Below are 24,705 nucleotides of genomic sequence, written 5' to 3' on the forward strand. Positions count from 1 at the left end.
TATATATATATATATATATATATATATATATTTATATATATACTCATATGTACAGAAACAGATATAAGGAAAAGGGATAGGAACACACATAAAGGACGAACACAATAAAGGTGGGGAAGGCGGAATCGAACGGATCACAAGAGTAAAAATATTTCCTTGACCGGGACTCGAAATGCACTGTTCCTTTCCTGTATGATGTTGTATGAATTCTAAACCACTGTCCTTTCCTCTTGTGTATTGTCTATTTCTCCTTTGGTGGGTGAAACAGTCCCCTGACGCCATCTCTTGGCTAAAGAATCGGGGCGCTTGGCGACATATTAGACCCACGGATCTCAGGGTAATTTACGTTTCCTCGATAGCTGCCTCAATAGCAGGACGTGCCTGTGTTCACCGAGTGTCTAAAATCGCCGGCGTCCGAGGCTTCGGCCGCCGGGGTTTGGAGAGCGGCACTGCCGGACTCTCTCGGAAATCGAGGTTCCGATCGTGTTTTGTTTCGAGCGGCAGTTGACCGCCTAGTTCATCAAGAAGCGTGCAGTTTGACTCTCGACTTCTTCCGCCGGGAAGGCCGTACTTTTGTTTAGTTTAGTGGATCAAGACTGACCTTGACTCCTGGTGTAGAGCTTAGGCTCCTTTTGTTTGCTACCGCCGGGTGTGTGTGGCGGGGAGGGAGCATTCGTGAGTGTTTTATTTCCATTTAAAGTGCTCGTTTTTTTTGTTGCGCTTTCCTTCTTCATGCTAGTGTGCTGAATTTGATTTCTTCAAATGGCTGTGCGCCGCTTAAACACGCTCGCCTTGCAAGTTGACGAGAAGGCGAAGCCCCCCACCCCGTTGGAGGTCCACCTCTTCACGTTAGAGTCGCTGGGCCTCACACCCGAAGAGATAGTGGCGATCCAATTTGGATACAATCGCCATTTGATATTCCTGAAGTTGGCTACCGAAGCTACAATGACAAGGATTTTAGACAATACTCCGCGGAAACTACCGTTTCCGTCTTTAAGTGACCAGAGGACGACAATAACAATTGACGAGACTTCCGGCAGCCCGTGTAATGTCAGGGTTCTTTGTCTCCCCGTGGAGACCCCATTGGAAGACATAACAGGCGAGCTCCAACGCTTTGGTAAAATCCATCGCTCGTGGGAGAACAGGTAGGAGGGAGACAAGATGGCGCGGGTGCTTACTGGCACCAGGGTTGTGCGGATGAAGGTCGAGAGAAATATCCCCTCGTACCTCCACATCGGCGGCAACCGGGCCATCATCATCTATGACGGTCAGCGCCGCACTTGCGCCCGCTGTAACCAAGAAGGCCACGAGCGCAAGACCTGCCCTCGGAACCAGGGAGGTAAGAGCTATGTGGAGGCAATGACGATGCCCTCCAACCCTAACGCCGCCGTGGAGATGGACGAGTCCGAAGTGGCTGTGGAGGAGAGAGCGCGGTCGCTTCTACTCATCGAGGGTGCGGCCCCGGCTGCTCCCGTCGGTCCCCCGCATCTCCCTTCAATTGGAGGGAAATGCCAGCGGGAGCGAAAATCGTCAACGGAGGAAAGGGAACCGAAAAAGAAGAGGACAGACAAACCCAAGCTCCTGGTCTCGAATACCGATCTACAAATGGCTCACGTACCTACCACCTCGCCTAATATCACACGACCTCCAGCCCCCGTCTCCGTGAGCTCGTCAAATGAGGAGGGATGGTCTTTCGCCCCCCCTCCCCCCGCTCACGCCATCGACGCCCTCGCTACGCAATCCTTGCATCACGGGTTTCAATCACCCCGAGAACCTCTGGTGACAGGTGAGGAGGATGCATCTGATTGCGATGTTTTCCCGTCCGCAACAGTTCATCCCTCGACCCCTTTATCATTGACTGTAAAGGAAGCGTCACCGACCCCGGAAGTCGACCCGCATACAAGTTTCCCAAAATCAAAAATCCCACATACCCCATCTTCTTTCCCCATTAAGGACAGCCAAGGTGTCGACGATCTTCCCAGCGCTTCTCAAGATACGGACCACAAGCAACTATCGCCCCTGATTTTTCCCGACCACAACCCTTTTGCAGATGAGCCTCAGCCCGCCACTCCGACCCTCCCCGAGGGTACCTCCTGCCCCTTGGCGGCCTCCAGCGGTGCTCCTTCGAAGAAGGCCCCCTGTGGAACGCTGCCGAGTTACCCGGTCTTCGTGGGGACCACGGCTGACTCTTCCTCTTCGGACGAGGCCGGGGGGGAGGGATGTGGCGAAATGCCGCGTCCTCGCTCGTCGACCCGTTGGACGAGGCGTCCCGGGAAACGGCGAAGCACTCGTCGCCCGGGGTCGAGTCGCGACCGGAGCGACGCTAGCCACGATCAGAACTCTGGGAAGTGATGTCCGGTAGCCACCCGGTGCCGGACACATTTCGTCCATCGTTGAAGAGTTTTTTCTTTTTTCTGAATGACTGATTGAATCGATAATTTCAACCCTGCCATTGATAATTTCTTACAATACATAATTTTCCATTGCTAGCTAAAATCTCCCTCCTAATATCTGTGGACCTTGTCTTCCTTTCTTTTTTCTTTCTAAATGTTAATGGTCAAATGTACGAGTATGCGTCTGTATGCATATGCTTATGTATGTGCGTGTGGATGTACATGTGTGCGTATGTATGTACAAGTGGATATGTATGTGGGGTATATGTATCATGTATTTATCCATGTATACACTTATACTAAAGAAAAACATGATGTACCCATAATCTGTGACCTGATATTATGCATAATGCTAACAAACTCTGAAATATTCTGAGCCGAATAAAATAATTTATATCATAGTTCAAGTGGTTAAGAGCATCCGCCCGGCAAGTGGAGAGATCCGAGGTTCGAGTCCCGGTCAAGGAAATATTTTTACTCTTGTGATCCGTTCGATTCCGCCTTCCCCACCTTTAGTGTGTTCGTCCTTTATATGTGTTCCTATCCTTTTCCTTATATCTGTTTCTGTACATATGAGTATTTATTCGCCGTTTGGCGGGATTTCGTGTTTTCGTGTATGTATGTATATATATATATATATATATATATATATATATATATAAATATATATATATATATATATATATATATATATATATATATATATATATATACACATAGAGCATCCGTCTGGCAAGTGGAAAGATCCGGTGCTCCCCGAAGTCCCGGTCTAAGAAATATTTTTGTACTTGTGATCTGCTCGATTCTGCCTTCCCCACCTCTCCGGTGTTCGTCCTTTATATGTGTTCCTATCCTTTTTTCTTAAATATATTTCCATGTAAATGAATATATGTATATAAATAAATATATGTATATAAATAAATATATATGCATATAAAATATATGTTTACATATATTTTATATGTATACATATATATGTGCGAGTATGTGTGAGTATATACACACACACACACACACACACACATATATATATATATATATATATATATATATATATATATATATATATATATATATATATATATATATATATATATATATATAGATGATTTCGTCGACGTAACACGTAAGTGTTGAATAATAAATTGGACAGCAACAAACAATATAGAAACACATAAAAATATCACTCACACGTCATTTCTTGATCATTTTGACGGAATTCTGCTCCGTCTTCATCGGAAGAGATATATATATATATGTACAAAGGAAATTATTGCTAGCCTACATATTTTGACCCTACGGCGGTCACACCGTCATTTCGTTGAGTGAAGAGACAAGAAGAGAGAAGGAATGTCCCGGTGGTTGTGGAGAGGGCGATTGGTTTTTGCTATAAACGCTAAGGATCGAAAAATTGAAAATGAAAGGCTTTCTTCTAAGATATCGATATTTGTTGAAAAATATCTTAGTGAGGCAAAAATCTCCTCGAATCCATTAATTCTCTGCAATAACCTCTTTGCGGCTATAAATATTTGGCAATAGCTGATAATAGCTTGACTCAATGAAGAAATTACTTCCACTCCATTTCCTGAACACACTTCAAAAAGAGACATCTTGAAGCTAACAATCGTCAAACACAATGAATCTTGAAACTACCACAGCAGTTGAGCATCCATAGGCAAGACGGGCGATAGAATGAGCAAGAATAGGTTACATGTGGAGTAATCTGATTCCTGATACGAGATGAAGCAAGACATGGGGGAGTGGTAAATGGCTCCTTGCATTAGGTTTCTTGGGAGGGAGAAAGAGGGCATAGTACGACATAAGGGCACTCCTGCATCATTGAGGTGTTCCTTTGAAATCTGATTCGTTGGATTCGAGTATCTAATTCTCATCCTTGTTTCCGGGGCAACACTAATTCCACCTCGTAATCGAGGACGCTGGTCTTTAGGCATTGACTCCTACTCTTGACCATGCCGCCCACTAAGCAATACCATTGCACGATATAATACGGTAGTGCATATGGTATTACTTATTTGCGCCAAGTGGAATCGCTTAAAATGACATTTCAAGGATCCAATTAATCAACGCTGTCTGATAGAGTGCGCTAACAACTAAAAATTGAGGAAATTTTACTAAAATGGCGCATATAAGTAAACACGATGCAACCTCCTTAAAACAACAATTTCGTTTAGGTATCTTAAGCACTGGGCATTTAGCCAACACAAGAATAAACAAAAGAATAAACAACAGATTAGCCTTATTCAATTTGTTTTACCCTTTTGTATTCTACTATTTTAGGAAGGTTTTGCATGGCCACTCTCAAGAAAATGCAATCTGATATTCAAAACTACAAGCAACCACTTCAACTAACCATACTTCCTTCCTCCCAAACATTCCTTTCACATGACTATCTTTTTTCTAACTCTTCCTCGCTTCCCTCACATTCTCGCCTGTATGACCATTTTCAACATTCTAGTGCCAATCTTAACGCTCTCCATCCGTCTTTCCTCCCTCCTCATAGTTTCCCCCAATATTTTCTCTCCTACTCCACCAACACTCCAGTTTTGACGTGTCTTTGCTCAAGATTCTTATATAACGTCCCTGTCATCAATGCCCCTTGTTTTGTGAAAACCTCTTTGCGTAACGCAATTCTTCTTTCTATGTCTCTAACAACAAGACCATTTTGAAGCAGCATTCTCCCTAGATAAATAAACGTTCCATCTGCATTACATTATCACCTATTTTAATGTTATCTTAACTTTTTTCTTTCTCGAATATCACATAGCCTCTATTTTGTTATATGTATATTGATATATACATACACACATATATATATACATATATATATATATATATACATATATATATATACATATATATATATATATACATATATATATATATATATACATATATATATATATATATATATATATATATATATATATATATATATACACATATATTATATATATTTATATTTTTTATATAAATTTATTATTATTATTAATTATTTATATATATATATATATATTTATTTATTTATTTTGATTCTCATCCAATGCCTATCACATACATACTTTCCAATACGCTCAGCATTGCTTACAATCGCTTGACTGACTATTAACTAAACCTTGATCGTCCGCAAACTGAACTGATTTTATGAATCCCTCACCGACTTTCATTTACATTTTACATTTGCAGAGTTTAAATATGCGTAAATTTCATCTGTATGAGTTTTTTCCGCATGACCTGTGGTTGCTCTTTTTCGTGTATTTCATTTGATGATGACGAGTCCATCGTGCAGATTGTCAGAAGGCTGGCATTCTCATTGGCGGATAATATATACGTTATAACGCAATGAGTGGGAATACAATGTTAACGGCGCATATTAACCTAATGTTTCGTAAATTATGGCGCCAGGAAAATAATAATCACGGCACAATTGGGCTATTACATTGAACAAGGAATATTTTTCCCTTACTTATAACTGGATTAATTTGAAGTTGTCGTTGCATTCAAATAACAAATCGTTTGTTGAGCCAATTGTAAGAATTATTTTGTGATCCAATACTCCGAACGCTTAATATTCCTTTTCTGGTAAATGTTTTGAAAAATGTTGGCTTGTTGGCGACACTATCTATTTATTGATACACGTAAAAGGTAATCACTTGATATAAAACACTTTTCCCTCATAATTTACTCCCCCTCACGGTCACTAAGACTTACTACCCTTCAGCCCCGTGGAATCTACTTTCGCTTACCACTTAATCCAAATCTCGTTTTGCGAAATATCTTCTGGGAGCGTTCCTGACTATCTCGTCTAGGTCCCCATGCACATGTAATCTATTCCTCATTCCGGTGAATGCTTGAAGGCACGAATACCTAGATTGCGGCTAAAGTAGTAGAACATACCTTTATCTCTGCCAATTTATCACTTCATTTCGCAATATTCCCTGCTCAACTTCCCTATTTACTGATAGTACCTCTGTTACCTTTCGCTAAAACTCCTCTGATCCGCCATCAAACGCCACAGCATCCATTACCTCGGTATCACAGCCCTCTTTCATTACCGATACTCTGGTTTCCCGTTATATGCATCGAAATTGATTTTGTTTTTAATAATATTGATGTAACTACAGAGTGTACCCTTAAAAACTAAAAAGGAGATGGTACGGTGATATGAAAAATTGGAAAGAATTTTTGTATTTAGAATTGAAAAGCTTGAATGGTATCAAACCAAGTGACTCATAACATTTGATTTTTTTAATTGATTATTGAAGATGAGAATTTTATATAATTCAAGAACAAGATTCGGCATTTGAGTAAGAACTTAGAAAAGAAATTAGATTCTTTGCGGTTACAGCAAATAGTATATTACAAAAATCTGTATTTGACTGCATAAATGGAGGAAATTGTAAAGGTCACATAATATTATCGTTATTAGGAGAATTTCTTTGGTTGTACAGTGAATTAATCAGATAGATCCAGCTGTAAGCTGACCATGTTTGAATAATAAATCATTCTATGCTCATCTTTGAATAAAAATATTTAGATGAATAGATTAATGCATCGCAATTGTTTTTTCTGCTTGAAAAACTGTTATGGTAGTCCATATTAAAAAAAAATGGTTTGAATGGACAAACTTACCAACCATCGCTAAATTTAACTTTAGACTCGCCTGAGAAGACACGATCTGACATCACACGATATCACAACCCCTTCTTTATTTTCTAATACTTCCTCCCTCACTTCATTCCGTCCAAACATGCTCATATCCTTTTCCTCTCCCCCCTACCTTGGCTGCGTAATGCTGTCTCCGCCGTACAGTACAGCCTTCAACATTCCTCTGTCAATCAAAATACTCTGCATCCACATTTGCTATCTTTTATGAATTCCTTCCGATAGCACTCTCTCATCCCTCATAATTTATTGCATTTATTCACTCGATGAAAGAAGACACTTTGCTTTTCCACATGGAATATTTTTACTACGACCTAGGTTTCCTTACAGCGTAATATCTTCTGGTAAAAAGTAAAATACCTTTTTTCATCTTGAAGAATTTCCACAATTTTAAGCCTGAAACTGAGTTATTTCCTTATTCGTTTGTTTTTCTTTTGTCCACTTGATCTCAATTCTTCTCAACACCCACATCTCAAAAATCTTCCATCTACGCCTATCATCCTGCTTCAATGACCATTTTTTCCAACGGTAAAAAACTGCACTCCACATCAACGTTTATTTATTGTTTTTTTAATATCCTTGTCTTCAGTTTCTTCTTTCAACTTTCTCATATTAATGCGCACACATTAGGAAAACATCGGTAAACATATAACTTGGAAAATTCAAAAAATTAAGTACATACATTATAGACGTTAGGCATTGTCTACAACATGCCTTGATACGTAGAATGCCTCAAGTACATTAACCAATTTGGAAAAAATAACCGTCATCATAGTAATTTATTAATATTCTTAACTTCAAGGTAAAATATTAAATTGATTTCGATGTATACAGAATAACTACTGCTACAATTCTATGCCTCACATTAACAGATGTAACCAAACACTACACTAAAACAAACCATTCCGCATACCTCCCTTCCTTAAACATCTTTATCCAAGGGCTCTTCAACTCACTCTTCCGACTAAAAATTTCTCTTCTTAACGCATATCTTCTTCTTATATTCCTCCAACTATTAATATTGATTCAAAACATTTCCTACATAGGTAAACAGTTCTCCTAATTTCCTCTAATTTTAACGTTCAAATCAGCGTTACTATTTCCCAAACTCTTTATTGCCTTGGTTTTATTAAATGGTTATCATCCAATATTCACCACACTGGCTAGATAATACACTCAGAAGGGTTTGTATTATTTTTTAAATCCCGCCGTTAGATTTCTGAGCGATACCTCGTGAAAATGTGATTTAAAATCAACATCAGGAACTGGAATCTGAACGCTGTTATATTGACATTTCGTTAAGGAAATTTGCCAGAGATTTTCGTGCAAAACCTCAAATTGAATAGAATAACAATTTGGAGGAAGGTTAGCCCCGTTATTGTACGGGCGGGCGAAAATAAGACGTCGTGTTCCATCGTGCGGGGCATCCATCCTCCAGGCCCTTTCCATCACTCGCATTCAGGACTCCTTGAATCGAATCAATCTGCCTTTCCTTTCGATGCAGCCTCCCTCTCCTCTCTCTCTCTCTCTCCTTCCCAATCCACTCTCTTTGCAGTCACGATCTGCCCAAGAGTTGGCTTCTGCTCCCACACACACCCACACCACACGCGCGGGAATGGAAGTGGGATTGCCGCCAAGTTGGGCGCCGGGGAAAAAGAAGGAAGGGCTTATTCTCCTTTATTTTTCCCAGACAGCCGTGGGACTCTAGAGAAAAGGAGAGAGTTTTATTGGCGGCATACCACCGCTATCTGCGGGTTACCCTAGATAGACTTTTACAAGACGTGATGCATTTCTCTTCGTGAAAACGCCCGTTTAAATCCAGCTTACGTAAGTCTAAGGTTTTTCTGCTAAGTCTTAATTTAATGAGATTGACTTCAGAATAGAATGATGGTTAAAATAGTATGATTTTCAAGACTAGTGTACCAGTTTAAATACGTTTATGACGGGCTTATTCTTCTAAGCCCCGGCTAATCATTCGACAAACTATATTAAATTTGACCAATTTTCAACTTTAATTTAAACATTATATTCCCTCTTTCGTTATACCAAATACCTAGATTGTTTTCTCTTCATTACAGCACTTATCTAAAGTCCTTCTTTCATCATCGCGGTCTCCAACATTTACTTTCCACATAATATTCCATACATCCACTCTACACGTTTTTCTCGAATATCTCCCAACAACCCTCTTTTATCTCTCATTATACTTTAAAAAATCTTTGACTCTCTATTTTCCTTTGAATTCATTTTATTTGTAGCATTCTTTACCTCTTCTACATGTGACTCCATCTCTAGTCTCAGCGACCGAGTTTAAGAGCCATAAAAATCTACGCTGCATAACCTATTTCCCACTTGTCTGCCTTGCTTAAATTCCCTGTCAACAACTTCCTCTTCCTTGCAAATTCATCTTTATACAATGAAGTTCTTCTTCTACTGGGTTTGATGTGATTTGCTCTTTTTTCGACTGTGAAACTTCGCAAATAAGTAAGTTCTATCCGCTTTATTTTAAGTCCTTCAAACTTAAATGCTTACATAGATTTCCTATTTGCTGAGAGCCTCAATGCCTTCTGTTGCTTAAGAATTACTTTGAGAATTATTAATTTTGCAAGTACGTGCAATACAAATTAATTCTTACTGAAATATTTGATATAGCTAATCCATCATTTTTAATTAATTTTTCCCTTTTGAAGTCTTCATAATGTGTGCCAGAGTTTGGAGTCAGGCAACACCCAGTAATATCGGGTAACACTCAGTAATTTGAAATTGCATTTCACGAGGGGATCATTGTGCCAGTGGGAATATACCCACCGAATACAGGTATTTTGAAAAATATTTATAATTCAAATCTGATTACATCGAATACCAAACCCTCCAGGAAAAAATTTACTTAAAAAAAATGTATCCATTTTTACACTATTATCTCTGGTCTGGTACTGTCTATATGCATTCAAAACGTAAGCCTCACTTCCTATTTCTTCACAGTTATCAAGCCGCACTTCCTATCCACTTGAAAAAATAAAATAATAGACAAATTAATACTGTGAGTGAATTCCTTTAGATGGTGAGTTGATTTAGGGGGGTAAAGAAACGTTTGCTATTTGTTTGCAAAATTTAGTACCGACACGAACGGGAATACTTTAAAGTCAAGTTTGGTACTTCTGCCCCAAGTAAGTTTTTGTATGCCAAAATGGCTTGCCGTTGCATTGGGGACTTTTTATTGCACTCGCTGCTGCGATTCTTTTGATTATTTTTTGACGTTCGATTTTAAATACTTTCAATATAAGTAATGGTCCTCATAGATAGGGCTATGAGATTAATAGAGTACCCTCATACTCATTTTGTTATATATTCAATTTACTCCAGTGCAGCTATATCTAACTATAATAAACATTATTTAAATGTCATTAAAGCCTTTCTTAATAGCACAAAGTTACCAGAATGAAACCTTCCTAAGATATGATTTCCTTTGGCATATATTATGATATATGCCGGAGTTGAGAATGTCGGAGTGGTATCATAGTAACCCTTTTCTCAAAAAGTCCCTGTGAATTACAGATCCTGTGAGATGCCGGATTTCACTGTACGAATCATTCATTTAAAAACTGTCATGAATGCAATTGAATCTGTAAATATAAAAAATAATGATATTTTGACATAATATGATAAAAAAACTTCCATGCAGTATGTTTTGGGATTTGAGGTTGCTAAATATTTCAAAATTAATAAAAATTCTATTTATTAGAATTAACTGAATCCTTTTCTGAAATAAAGTAATCTAGGTAAATGATTCAACAGCAATGCATTTAGCTCTATGCACAAATGCACAATACTCTATGGCGATATGTTTGCATTATTATGGATCTAAATAAAGCCGGCAGTATTAAACGTGACTCCATACAATACTCGTTAGAGCTTTTTACTCTAGGGTTAAAAAAATCACAATCATTTATTTCACCAAGAACTAAGCCGCGTGAAATTCATGCATTAGGATAAATGGGCAAGTTCTTAACTACCTGGGTCGACAATGGTTTCCCAAGGAAGGCCTGGCACCCGGAAAGCACTGTTTTCGTGAAGCTGAGGGTGTCCAGCGAGGATACCCGGAATCGAAACTGGGCTCTTCATTCGGTAGTCCTGTACCCACTCTACATCTAACATCTCCCCGTTGTAAAACATATGGTTACCATTTTTTTATTTTGTCTTTTTAATTACGTCTGAAATAGTTAGTCGTGTTATGCTTATTAAATGTAATAAACATGACCGTCGCATTTGTATTTTCCTAGCATAAAACCAGATTTCGTCTCATTTTACATGTAAAAGTTCACACGAGCTGTTACTTCGAAAGCATGTAGGGTTTTGTTGGCGATTATTTTTACGGTTACCCTTTTCTCTTAAGCTTCGCCTTGAATTTTTACATTATCAGCTTTTAAAAATCTTGAAATGCAGCATGTTGTCGTCCAAATGCTCTTGGTCTTGCGTGTTTTATTTTGTTTAGGAATTGAATTACCTATCCAGTTTCAGAATGCGTAACAGTGATTACTATCCCCTAAAAGCTTAATTGAATTAAATTTAACTAATTAAATGAAACTATCAAAATAATTAAAAAAATTTAACATGAATTTCTCCTTCTAAAAAGATTCATGTTCGCAAATTACTTATATCATTTCTATATTTGCGATTATTTATGCATTTTGTCAGTGAATAGTTTAGTTATATGAGCTGGTATCATTGCTGCATTTGTGATACTGTACCTGAACGAACACTTGAATACAGTTATTTTGTAAAATGCCGTCATCGATTTATTAATCACCGGTACTAATTCATGAATTTGATTCATAATCGCCAGTGGTAAATACTATACTGACTTTTTTTGCTATGCTTAGAACTGAGTTTTGGTATTTGCTCGTCGGGCTCTACTCTCATTAGTTGTCCATATACTGGTATTATTACGCCCATACATACACGCATTGGAATTTTATTCTGAAAGTTAACTTACATTTAATATACTTTTAGCCAAGTAGAGTTAATATTTGATTAAAAACCCATTCAAATTAAATTAAATATGAATCAAGGAATTCTCGTGGTAATTTTTCTAAAATATTTCCACTTTGGCAAAATTTCGTACTAAAAATTTATATTTTTCTCAAGATAAAAATTAGCCATGATATAATCTGAGGAGCAGTAATATTTTCCTCTGAAATAGAAGACATATTATAAAAGATAGAATTATATTTTTCTGTAAATAAAGAGACAGAAGTCTCTTTCCAAGTTCTCTCCCCTTTTTATTTGCTTTATTAACAACCTAAAATTAATTTTATCTACATCCACATTTACATAATACCCCGCAAGCCGCTGCAAGGGCGTGTGGCGGGGTGTGTTAGGTCACCAACCGTAAAAAGGAAAAACTGTTTATCAGACTGAAACCGTGTAAGACCGAAAAAATTTTATAAGACTGATATTTCCATGGACTTATTAAATTTCACCGTAACAAGCTTTTCGTTAATATTTTTATATTTAAATGTCATGTTAAGTTATCTACGGCACGATAAGCTATCGTGCCGTAGTATCGTATCGTGATATCATTTTAGATTTAAAAATTAACAGAAAAATTAATTATCAAGACAAAACAAACTAAAAAAATATTTAAGAAGCATAGTGAAATGTGTCATTATGGAAATCGCTTGCCTCGTTATTGCTGAGCAAGGTAGCTGGGTAGGCATATTTAACATTGTTTCCAGAATCTGAAATTTTCATGCAATAGTTTTTAGCATTTCAAAAGAGATAAAATATATATTTCTACGCCTTAATCAGATTTCTTCGATTTTTTATTTGAAAATCCCCGTCAGTTTTGGTTAAAAGAATTTTACCCATATTCCCTCCTTGTTAGCTCAGAATCAACGGCCAGACAACAAAGTGATGCGCCAATATTTCCCCGAATGAATGATCATCCGCTCTCTTAGTAGCCTAGTGGTGACCATGGAAAAAAAATCATGCGGCTTTCTGTGTGCCAGATATTTCTGGGAATATGCAGGGGCTACCGTGAATGAAAATGACCCCCCACCCGACAACCTTGAATGGGTGAATTCGTACATTCCTGACGCCGTTGGGTTTGGTGCAAGGCGAGCTTTAATACCACCCTTTCTAAACCGAACTTCGGGTTTACGATTCCATTAATTATTATTTTTATATTTCTACCAATAACCAGAGTGAGAGGAACAGTTAACATATATTAATAGTGTCTTGGATTTTATTGGTCAAAGTATTGGGGACTAAAGGGGAATAAGCGTTTGGCAAAGAAGCTTTCACAAGGAGGAGAGAATTGATGACAAGGACGTTGAGTAAGGATGTTAAGAAAAGACCCGTTAAAACTCTGAAAGTATCGTAGTTATATGCGGGGCGCTAAAATGGTCGTTGAAGTAGGATGATAGACGCATAGCGGATGCTTTTGAAATGGGGGTGTGGAGAAGGTAAAGCGGACAGAAAGGAAAACGAATGAGGAAGTGCTGGGTATTGTGGAGGAGGAGAGAGGGTCTTGGAGAGAAATCATAAAAAGGCAGAAAAATGTATAAAAAGCATATTGATTTACAGTGGGACTTTGAAGACGGAGATAGAAGAGAGAATGTTAGGCAAACGACTAGGAATAGAATAGGGATGTTGGACGGTATAGAGAGATGAAGTGTATGGAGATGAAGAGGATTTAGCTGTATAGTTGGATGTTGGGTTGCATTTTATAGTAGAGACAAAAGTATTATTTGGTAGTGTGTGTCCATCCAAAACCTAACTTATCTGGTCGATTACCTAAAATAATATAAAAATTTAAAATTGCGCTATTCATATATTGATTGCCACTCCAATTTGTTAGTCACTTCTTAAAAATATACCAGTTAGTTTTTGGCTAAATGTGTACATTTTTAAATAGAGGTTGAGAAGCTTGAAACCTGGGTTGTGTCTTGTTGCCAATAAATGTGGTGTGTTCAGTTGGCGTCTTTCCACAACCCAACTTAAACGGTAGACTACCAAATACAATCATGACATGAAAATAACATATATATATATATATAATATATATATAAATATATATATATATATATATATATATATATATATATATATATATGTGTGTGTGTGTGTGTGTGTGTATATATATGTATATACATGTGTATTAATATGTATATATATATATGTGTTTATATATTTATAAATGTATATATACCTATATATACATGTATATACACATATAAAATGTTTATATTATTATTGTATACTATATATGTTATGTTCTAATTATTGATATTATTTAAATAACTGAAATAACTTTTAAAAATTGGCTCATAAATTCTATAAATTCCTTTCACTCTTCCCATTTGTCATTACCCCTTCTTAATGAGTCAATATTTCACCTGTTGCATCTTAAATAAAGGGTTAATAGAATGCTCTTTTTGTTCTGAAAGTTCCCAGACCTTGGTATTAAACGCGCTCATTCCCTCCTGTATCTTTATAGTAACTCCATATTCTTGCACCGCTTTTTTCACCATGTTTGCTTTGCAATAGTCGTATAACGCCTCCATTTATTATTGGTTATTTTCCTCTGTAATTGTGTGTTTACGTTCTTCCATTTTCTCCTTTAATCCGTCTTCCTGTTGCTCAAATGTTGCTCAGAAATCCATTTGACCAACACGTGTCCTAAATATTTACAACTACAGACATTAGGACGACATTAAAACCATTTCCGACGTGATCCAATCGAGAGAAACGTGTTTCATATTCCGCTGGGCACACGGGAAAGAAACTTGCGATGTAAAATTACACCTGTCAAACACCATTTCGTAACACATGCCCACGAGCCATCATTAGTGTAATGACCCCAAGTTTTCCTTTTATAAGGCGACCGAGCATATACTAACCAAGGGTCTTCAACCTCAAAAGTGATATTCTCTAGTAAACGAGTGGAAGATACAAAAAAATCATCCCAATCTTAGTGGAACGAATCCTGGAAAAAATTTGGAATGCCCGGCTATTATGGAAACGAAAGTGAAACTCTTGATTCTCTCTCCCTCCTTCTCATTTGAGGAGAGAGCGAGTGGGCGGAGAAGGGGAGGGAATTGCGGGGAACCATGTCGCTTCGGGCCGAGAGTTGGTCGCGTCCCCAGCCGGGGACGATGACGGCTGCTCCAGTGGCTCTTCTTCGCCGGTTGATCCGACAATTTTCGTGCCTCGGAGACGCGACAGAGACTGGCTCTCTCTCTCTAACGTGTGCGACGGGCGAGGGGCAGTTATGGTCACAAATTATCTCATTACATTTTTGAAACCGTCTTTCTTTTAAATGAACTTTATTGAAAATACGTACGATGAATTCGCCAGATTAACGTCATATTTTAAAATGCTTTTCTCTACGCTGCACTTAATGATTATATATATATATATATATATATATATATATATATATATATATATATATATATATATATATATATATATATATACATATATATTAACCATTAACACAGTAATCAACCCGAAGGTCGGTTTGGTAGGTGACGGCAGAGTTCACCCAGTACTAAGCCCTATACGGCGTGTGAAAATTCAAATATCAGGGTAGGGGGGCAAGTTCCTTTCCCTGGGCCGGTTATGGTTTCCCAGGAAGACCTGGTACCCGAAAAATCACTTTAGCTTGGGTGGAGCTGCAGGTGCCCAGAGTGCCTTGCCTGGGAATCGAACCCGGTACCCTCCGGTCAGCAGTCCAACGCTCTACCCACTGGACTACCGCGACCCATATATATATATATATATATATATATATATATATATATATATATATAATTCCGAAGACGACAGCCGTGCTGTCGAAACGTAAAATAACAAAGTGTGAGTGTCCTTTCTTTGTGTCTCTATATTCTAAAAATCTACATCTGTGTTTTTATATATTTGTGTGTCGCCGAAGAGCGTTCCATTTCGAAGATATTTTATATATATATATATATATATATATATATATATATATACATAAATGTTTGTGTATATATATATACTCCATGGGACTAATGAAAGGTCAAGGAAAACGTCAGAGGAAGAGAGGGAATTGTTGCCATATGTGATGAATATAACTAATTGAAAGCAGTAAGTTTTAATTCATACGAGTACGCAGCCTCACAGTTAATCATATGCGGAGCCGGGTACATGATCGTCTTGTGGATGATCATTTTGGTTTCAGAAAGGGGTCAGGCACGTTTGATACCATAGGCGTAATAAGGTCCCTGATATAGGGAAGCAAGAGCACGATCAGGATATATTTACTTGTTACGTAGATTAAAAGAATATGGTGTTGAATTGATGTTTTAGTAAATAGGAGTATTTTGAAGGGATAGGGAATAACTCCACAACATAGTCTTAGACTGCTCAGGTGAGAGTGGCGGATTGGAGAGCCCGCATAGGTAGTGTTAGGAAGACTATTGGAGGGGTGTCCATCGTTACCCTTAAGTTTCAAAGTGTATGTGGAGGAAATGGTATAAGAATAATGGAAAGAACTGAAGATAGGAATGACATTCGGTAGAATGTTCAACTGTGTGACATTTTTCATCGCACTGTGTCATCAAAACACCATATTCCAAAACCTTCCTTTAAATACTTTACCCTAGTGTGCAAGCTCATAGGTTAACTTTGGGTAAAGGCCATGTACAGGGCCTTTGCCCAACGTTAACCTAGGAGCGTTCCAAAATTAATGCAATTATTTTATTTAGTAATTTATTGAAGAGGTTTGCGCAAACACTTAAAATTCTTCAAAGTACTGTCCTTGGGTCTCTGGATATTTTTTCCAGCGGCTCTGCCATGACAAGTACGCGCCCTGGAAGGCATCTTCGGGGACCTCTCGCAAGGCCTTCGTCACGGCTGATTGGATCAGGGCTATGTCGGAAAAACTGGTTCCTTTCAGGCCGTATGGCCACAATCTTCCGGTCTGTTTATTTTCCAGTATATTTAGGAGAGAAAATGGAAGATACGAATAAATATTTGTATAACGGAATAATGCGGTGTTTTGATCTTTTCCAATGCAACTACGATTCTTGTTTATTAAGTTGGTGCGGTCGTTCGTTCATTTAACCTTCGTGCGTGTAAAAACCTAGGTGATTTCCATATCAGATTTATAAGAAGATGTGCCACTTTGTTTGGCAGCTATTCAACCAAAACTTTTAATTAATAAACACACAGCATTTCTTCTTATCGAGTTCACTTCCCAAATATATTCCTTATGAGCATGATCTTACACTCGACAAAAATTCAACATGTGGATTAAAAAACCTTAAATAGCGCTTTCTTTCACTTTTTCATTACGAATTTCCTGAATTTTTCTGAAAGGTCTTTTGAAGATTTGTTTCCGGCTTTGAAGTCCGATATTCGGGTGATTTTATGTTGCTATCCTCACATTAACCACTCTTAGCCTAAAGGCTCAATGGTGAATGGATATTTCCTAGAGAAACGCTAAGATATCCATAATCTATTTAGACTTATCTGGAGACCTGCTTCATGACAACAGTCACTATTATTTTTTAAATCTCTCGAAGGAGTTCTACAGTCCGTTTAATTTCTTAGTGTGCGTGTTTGTGGACGAAAGTTATTGGTCAAAATTAAGTAAGATTCCGTAATTCAAAGATTATATCCGGATGATGGAGTTTTATGTCCATTCTCTTGTCCATCTGAGGTCCACCTCTCTTTCACTAGTCCGCAGCCGAGATTCCCTCTCGTGTCCACGGAGCGTTTCGAGTTCACCCTGAACCCGAGTCTGGATCCGTGCTTTTAGCGCCGAAAGACCCATCGTCAATCGTCATACTTTTTCCATTAAATTGGGGGAAGGAGGGGATTCAGTGGAACGTTTACGTGCCGGTGGTCCGGGAGCGGGAAGTTGAAATTACTTGCGTAACTTCCATTTGTTTCTGTTAATGGGAATCTTTCGATAAAAATGTCACTTCGGAACGGAGGACGTCGAAGAAATGGTTCGGAAGATTTTTTAAGACTGCCCGGGAGGAGGGGCAGGCCTTGAAGAAATGAGTGGATTCTCAAAAACCATGAAAGGGGAATGGGGAGAAAGCTTTCAAGATAATAGCCGTGAAAGAAAAGTGCTCACAAAGTCTTTGATACCAGCGTCCGATAACATTCCCTGCTTCCTCCTCAAATTAGAGGGGATGTGGAATCCAATTACTTAAAAAATCGGTGGAGCCGGTATCCAGCTATGCGGAATTATTTATCGGAGCTCCAGGGCTCTCGGGTAAAAGGTTACAATTGTTGAATAAATCATAGGCGGGCGAAATAAATGGAAGAAACCAACGCGATCTATAATGCATTCATTCGGTTCGACACTGGTTTTCGAAGTTATTGGAATAAGTGAGCGAGTTAGGTGTATTTGACAAGACGGGACTCACAGATAAAATGCACGGATTGAAAACAAAAATGAATGATAAAATTCAATTATAATTTGTTATATCTCTCCCCTCACGATTTCTAGCATTCTCTAATCTAATATTTCCGCACCTGAAAATTTAACAGCGAAAACATGTGACTCAAAATATACATATGATATAATCGGCGTGCAAATCCAAATAATTCGTTCTGAGAAAATACATACTATTGAAAGCATTAAATAGTTTATATAATATCCTAAATGAGTACAAATTAAGAGAGTTGATGAATTACAGGGTCTACTTTAAAAGTATTGCGCATTCTATGGAAAAAATGATTGATCTTACTCGTACGAGTGCTTAAAAGTCTTCAAAATATTCTCCCCCTGTATAAATACACTTGCGGAGACGTGTCTGCCACACTTGAAATGCACCCTGAAACTCCTCGGCGGGAATGTCTCTCTGGAACGTTGTAACATGTTTTTAGATGTTTTCCACGGTCTACCAATGCTTTCCTTTCACGTCTCTCTTCAGTCAGGGAAACAAAGAATAAGTCGCACGGAGCCAAGTCGGGGCTGTAAGGGGTCTGGGAGACCACCGTAGTGGTGCCCTGGACCATGGATTTGGTAACGATGAAGGACGTGTGGCTGGGGGCATTGTCATGGTGGAGCATGACTTTGTCTTCGCTGTCAGCCCTCACGCGCGCAACCCGACGCTTCAATACCGTCTCCGTAGTGGTGCCCTGGACCATGGATTTGGTAACGATGAAGGACGTGTGGCTGGGGGCATTGTCATGGTGGAGCATGACTTTGTCTTCACTGTCAGCCCTCACGCGCGCAACCCGACGCTTCAATACCGTCTCCAGGTAAAAGGCTGAGCTGACAGTTTCTCCGAGCGGTACAAACTCAAATTGAAGGATTCCTCGGCCGTCAAAGATGAGCATCGTTTTAATGCGAGACTTGCTCAATCGCGCTTTCTTGGGGCGGGGGGATGATTTTAATTGTCACTCGCTGCTCGGCCTTTTCGATTCTGGGTCATACTGGGGCATCCAGGATCCGTATTCGGTTACGACAGAGTTAAGAAAGTCTGCCGCAGATGTAGACATGTTTAGGGTGTCAGAAATTTGCTTAGTTGTAAATGCGAAATTAGTTTGTAAAGCAAACTGGTCTGCTGAAAAAGGTTTTAGCTGAATATCTAATTTGAACTAACAGAACAGATTATTTAAAAAATATTTTTTGAAATTTTTTACATCACAGCAGTCCACAATTATTGTTGTTTTTATTGATAACATCATGGCTCATCTAATACTATTCCCTGTAGGGTGTAAGGAATTTACACATTTTAACATGTTGATAAGGGACACCCGTTTCTCCCACTTTATCACCTCTAGTTTCCTAGCAACGTATGGTATCCAAAAACAATGGCACACACAGCTGGGGTGAATGTGAGGGTGCCCAGAAATGTAATCCGGAATCGTACCACCGGACCTTCCTGTCAGTAATCTAATAAAACATGTTGCATTAGTGCAATCTTATTTGCTGAATAGCACAAAATTTTTTATTTGACAATTTTTTTGTAGGTGAGTCGACGCACACAAAACTTGATTTGCACCTATCCAGCTTATTAGGTACTTGTCAATAAAGCATTAATTTTCAAAGTAAATTTTGTTTCGCATCGATTTGCCTCAAAATAAATACTTTTTTTAGGAATTAGCTGTTGTTTAATGCCCCGTATTTAGAGAATATCAAAACGACTAGTTCTTTAAAATCTCAACAAAATGTTGAAATCCACGTATTAATTGAATTTTTAGCTTTCAATGCTGCAAATGCATGCATTTTCTGTTAAAAATTTTTCCACACGCGCCACAAGTAATTTATCATTACTATTATTTAACATTTTTTAGGTGATACACTACTTTATGAGCATATGTGATGCACTTCAATTATTTTCAAGTGATCGATTAGACGCTAAAGCAAGAAGTCGCAAGAAATACGAGTAAATGACAGTTATATTGAATGGACATCGTGCAACCAACACAATAGTGTGTTTCTTAAATTCTAGTCCTTATATCTTTTAGGGAAATGTTAGTAAAAAACCGCAACTACTCACTTGGCTATTTATTAAATATCCATAAACGGTACACAAGCTTTACTATGAGACTTAACGTACTTAAAGCCCCTTTCTCTTTGTAAAGCTTCCTTATTTAACGGATAATGATCGTGAATACTTTAATATGGAGCGCAATTCTTCATGAATATGAAACGTGGTTGTTGAGGAAGGATGATAATCGTAGAATCATAAGAAGCATGGGTGCGGAAAATAATGCAGTACATAAAATGAAAGAAAAAGAGAGCCAACGAAAAAGTTCTAGGAATAGTTAGGGAAGGAAGAAGGCTGCTGGGAGAAACCATGAGGTTGCGGAAGCGGTACTATATGGGAAAACTTTGGATAAGCGAGTTAGAGGGAGGAAAAGAATAGGAATTTTGGATTGAATTTAAGGAGGAAGAAAGTAAATACAGTCAAATTATGTGAAATTGAAATATGTAGAATATCTATTCTGTTTAATATTCGTTATGGATTGTAATCTTAGGCTTGTGCAGTTCCAGCGGCCATCGAATACCTACCCTATCCCGGTGGAGTAATACATGGATTCGCTAAACTTTATATTCGAAAGGCTTGCTGATCTTTACATCGAAAATCTTTTTTTAAATATCCTAATTGCTTCAATAATGTCTACCCATTACCTTCTATTTGTATGTCAATTTTCTTTATTTCTATAAAATATTTTCGCACACTTTTTCCAAAGCATTCATCAGAAATTTAATCGCTTACTGAATGTATGATTTTATCGGCTAATATTCTGACACGTCAACTACAAAAGCAGTAGGAGATAATTAATCCGATGATTCTACAAAAGGATAATAATTTGTGTGTAAGGTCTGTGTACATTCACAGGCACTACAGTTGAGCCCTCTTTGTCCAAGCGTTGATTCCATAACTTAATGCTGTTACTGCGGATTGTACGTACACAGACCTCAAAATCAAGCTTTAATTGCGCAGTCATGGATAGGTATAACTCCGAGGCATGAGGTATTAGAGATTTCTCGGCACTATAATTTGAATAAAGAATTCTCCTTTCGTGTAACAGTTTAAACCCTCGAGCACCAACAATTTGAGTGGATTTAAAGAATGTTGGGATGGAAATAATATATGGCTTTGAAAGGCAATTCAAATTTATATTTTCCTGTAATTTATGAATATCGAACATGAAAGTAAAGTTTCCACGATCACTCGGAAGGATTAGAGTACGACAGTTCAACCCGATGGGGCATGAAAGAATTTTTCACTCGAAACTTTACTAACATTATCTTATTTGCAACAAAATTATCCACTTATCTTTTGCCAAAATCAAATGCTGATTATGACGGTGGGTCACATTGCTGAAAAGAAAAAAAAGTTCGTTATTTGGCCGTGGCATAGTAAACTTATGTTCCGTATTTCTGAAATATGGTAAGATCCCCTTGAAAACAATATTGTCAATACCATATCTTAACTATTATTTCCAATGATGTCCTAACTGCTAAATAACTGAGAAAAGTTTAGATAAGATTGCATTTAAATAACCAATCTAATAAAAAAATTATCTCAAGTAAAATAAACATGCCCATAATGTCCCGATCATTTTGTTATTCGGTTTATTTTTTGGTGAATTTCATGAGCAGAATACATCAACTGTTATTTTGGGAATTAAATCCCCTTAGAATTATTATTCAGAAAACATAAACTCTTTTCATCATATCCCTAATAAATATTGAAACCAATCCTTAGCATCAAATAGCACTATGGGACTCGTCCAAGTATTTTTCCATTCGCCTCAATCTTCCCTTCAATTCAATCTTTTAGTCATCAAACTGGCTAAGATATCCATTTGTAAATTAAAATATCCAAAATGAACGCACATTTGCGGGAATCGAACATTCGATTGACCATTGAGTTTTTGATTCTGACGTAGTGTAAATTATCATAATCATCGCGATTTCTATTATGCCTCAGTGTCTTAAAGTACGTATAATCTCAACCAGACATTGAAATTTTTGGTTTCTCATACCTTTTAATCCTTATACTCATTTATAGTTATCCTCAATTATATTTATTGGGATGAACGACGGTAATAGTAAAGAGACGATTCTGTAAAACGTTTAAAGAAAATCGATGTACCATGAAAGATGGTGTGGAAAGCCCTGGCAGGAGATCATAATAAAGTGAGATCTATTGACAGAGGTAAGGTTTATTATTAATTAAATAAACCCAAAGAAAATTTTTAAATTCTGATTCATCCGTGAACAATCAGTGCAATAAAAATATTACGCCAATAAGTTCAGAAATACGCAGGGAACACCTACTGAACCAGGCTATTTTGGAGCAACAAATTTGATTTGGTGATAGACACACCATTAGTACAACCAACTATGCAGTCGAAAGAAAATTCTTGGTAAAAATATACAAGTAAATAAATATGCAATAATAGTTCAAAAAATGGAGTTAGTGATAGGTGTACCTACAGGTACAAGAACTGCGGTATAAACTATGGTAAGTACCTGTAGTTACACCTATAACTAACTCCATTTTTTGAACTATTATTGCATATATATATATATATATATATATATATATATATTATAGTATATATATAGTATATACTATATATATATACTATATATATAGTATATATATATAGTATATAAATGCGGATGCTGTTTCTACGAATGAGAAACGAGTTTCTAGCAACAAGATTGACAGTTAAATTCGGGCTTGCTGGAATATTGAAAACATACTGGGTCAATAAAGATATTTAAAGACATTTTACCCTCTTAGTGTAGTCATTTTCACCTATTCTGATCCTTTATGTTTCTGCAGAAAATGAAATCTTATATCTGTTGGTCCTGCATTTTATCTTTCTAATCAGATCTCTCCTGCCATAATACGATGGGGTTAATAATATATTTTCGAAATCATTGCTAAAGAGAAATTTTCAAAGAGGATTTTTAAGATAAGAAAAATTCAGAGGAATCTATGATAGCGGTGCGAATTCTAAGAGCAATCTGGGCTACTAAGGCGACGGAAGAGGGAGCGAGAGAAAAGAAATTCCGACATTAATTTACACTATAATTTAGAAACTTTGCGGCTTGAGGAAGCAAGTGGTGGGTCGTTGGTGGGTGGAGGGAGGAGTTAGTTGCGAGAGGCATTACGGATTGTGTGATGGAGAACCGGAAACACGAAGGAATTTGAGATGACAGTGATACATGGAAGAGGGATTGCGTCAGGACGTTGAGCGACTCGCCTTGATTCATTCTCTCCACGATTCAAAGCGAGGCGTTAGATTTAAGAAACAAAGGCGCCAAAATTTCCCCAGCTATGTCGGGAATGAGTCACTGATGAGACTCATGAGCAACACTACGGACCTGGGAGATGTGAAGCTGAGCATAGAGTAGAAATTCTACTGCCCCCTGAAACAGGATACGCTTGGTAAGTGTGACTGGTTCACAAACTTCCCGATCCAAAGGCCAATATTTTAAATTCTGGTGTAGCAAAATTTTTTAGATGAATTCCGATCCCAACTCGTGAATTCCGTGCGTGGGAAGAACCTAAAATGTAGTAGTATGTCATCCGTTGGAATAAAACCCCTCAATCGTTAGACTCCTGGTTGTCGTTCGTTAATTCAGATGGCTAATAATATCGGTTCACTCTCCTCAACCAGGATTCGAACCCGAATCCCTTGATATTCGATCGAATGCTTCAGGCAAGTAAGGTATTAGGGACTTCTTTGACACTGATATTTCGGCGCCTCATTGGCGAGTAAGTCTGACGTCTCAGTAGCTCCATTGGTTGAATAACTCGACTCGAATCACATAGAGAGATCCGGGTTAGAATCCCGGTCAAGGTGGATGATTATAACACTTAAATTTACTGTCACGGCAGTTCTTCTAATTTTTGGAAAGCTGATGTTCGATGTCAGCTATCTTTCTCAACTATTTCCTCGTTAAATCAAAATCACACCTACTTGGATACCATTTGAAAAACACCTCAATGGAAGTAACCCGTCCGTCAGATCGGGCGTTATATTGTTATCTACGGTGTATTTTGTTAGTGTATGCTTATACCGACATAGAGTTTCTCTTCACTCATTCTTCCTACATAACCTGAAAATCTTGCATCTAAATAATTACTCACCTTTGGTGCAAATG

This window comes from Hetaerina americana, unplaced genomic scaffold (assembly GCF_022747635.1).
Source record: "Hetaerina americana unplaced genomic scaffold, ioHetAmer1.1.p SCAF_69, whole genome shotgun sequence".
Lineage (NCBI taxonomy): Eukaryota > Metazoa > Arthropoda > Insecta > Odonata > Calopterygidae > Hetaerina > Hetaerina americana.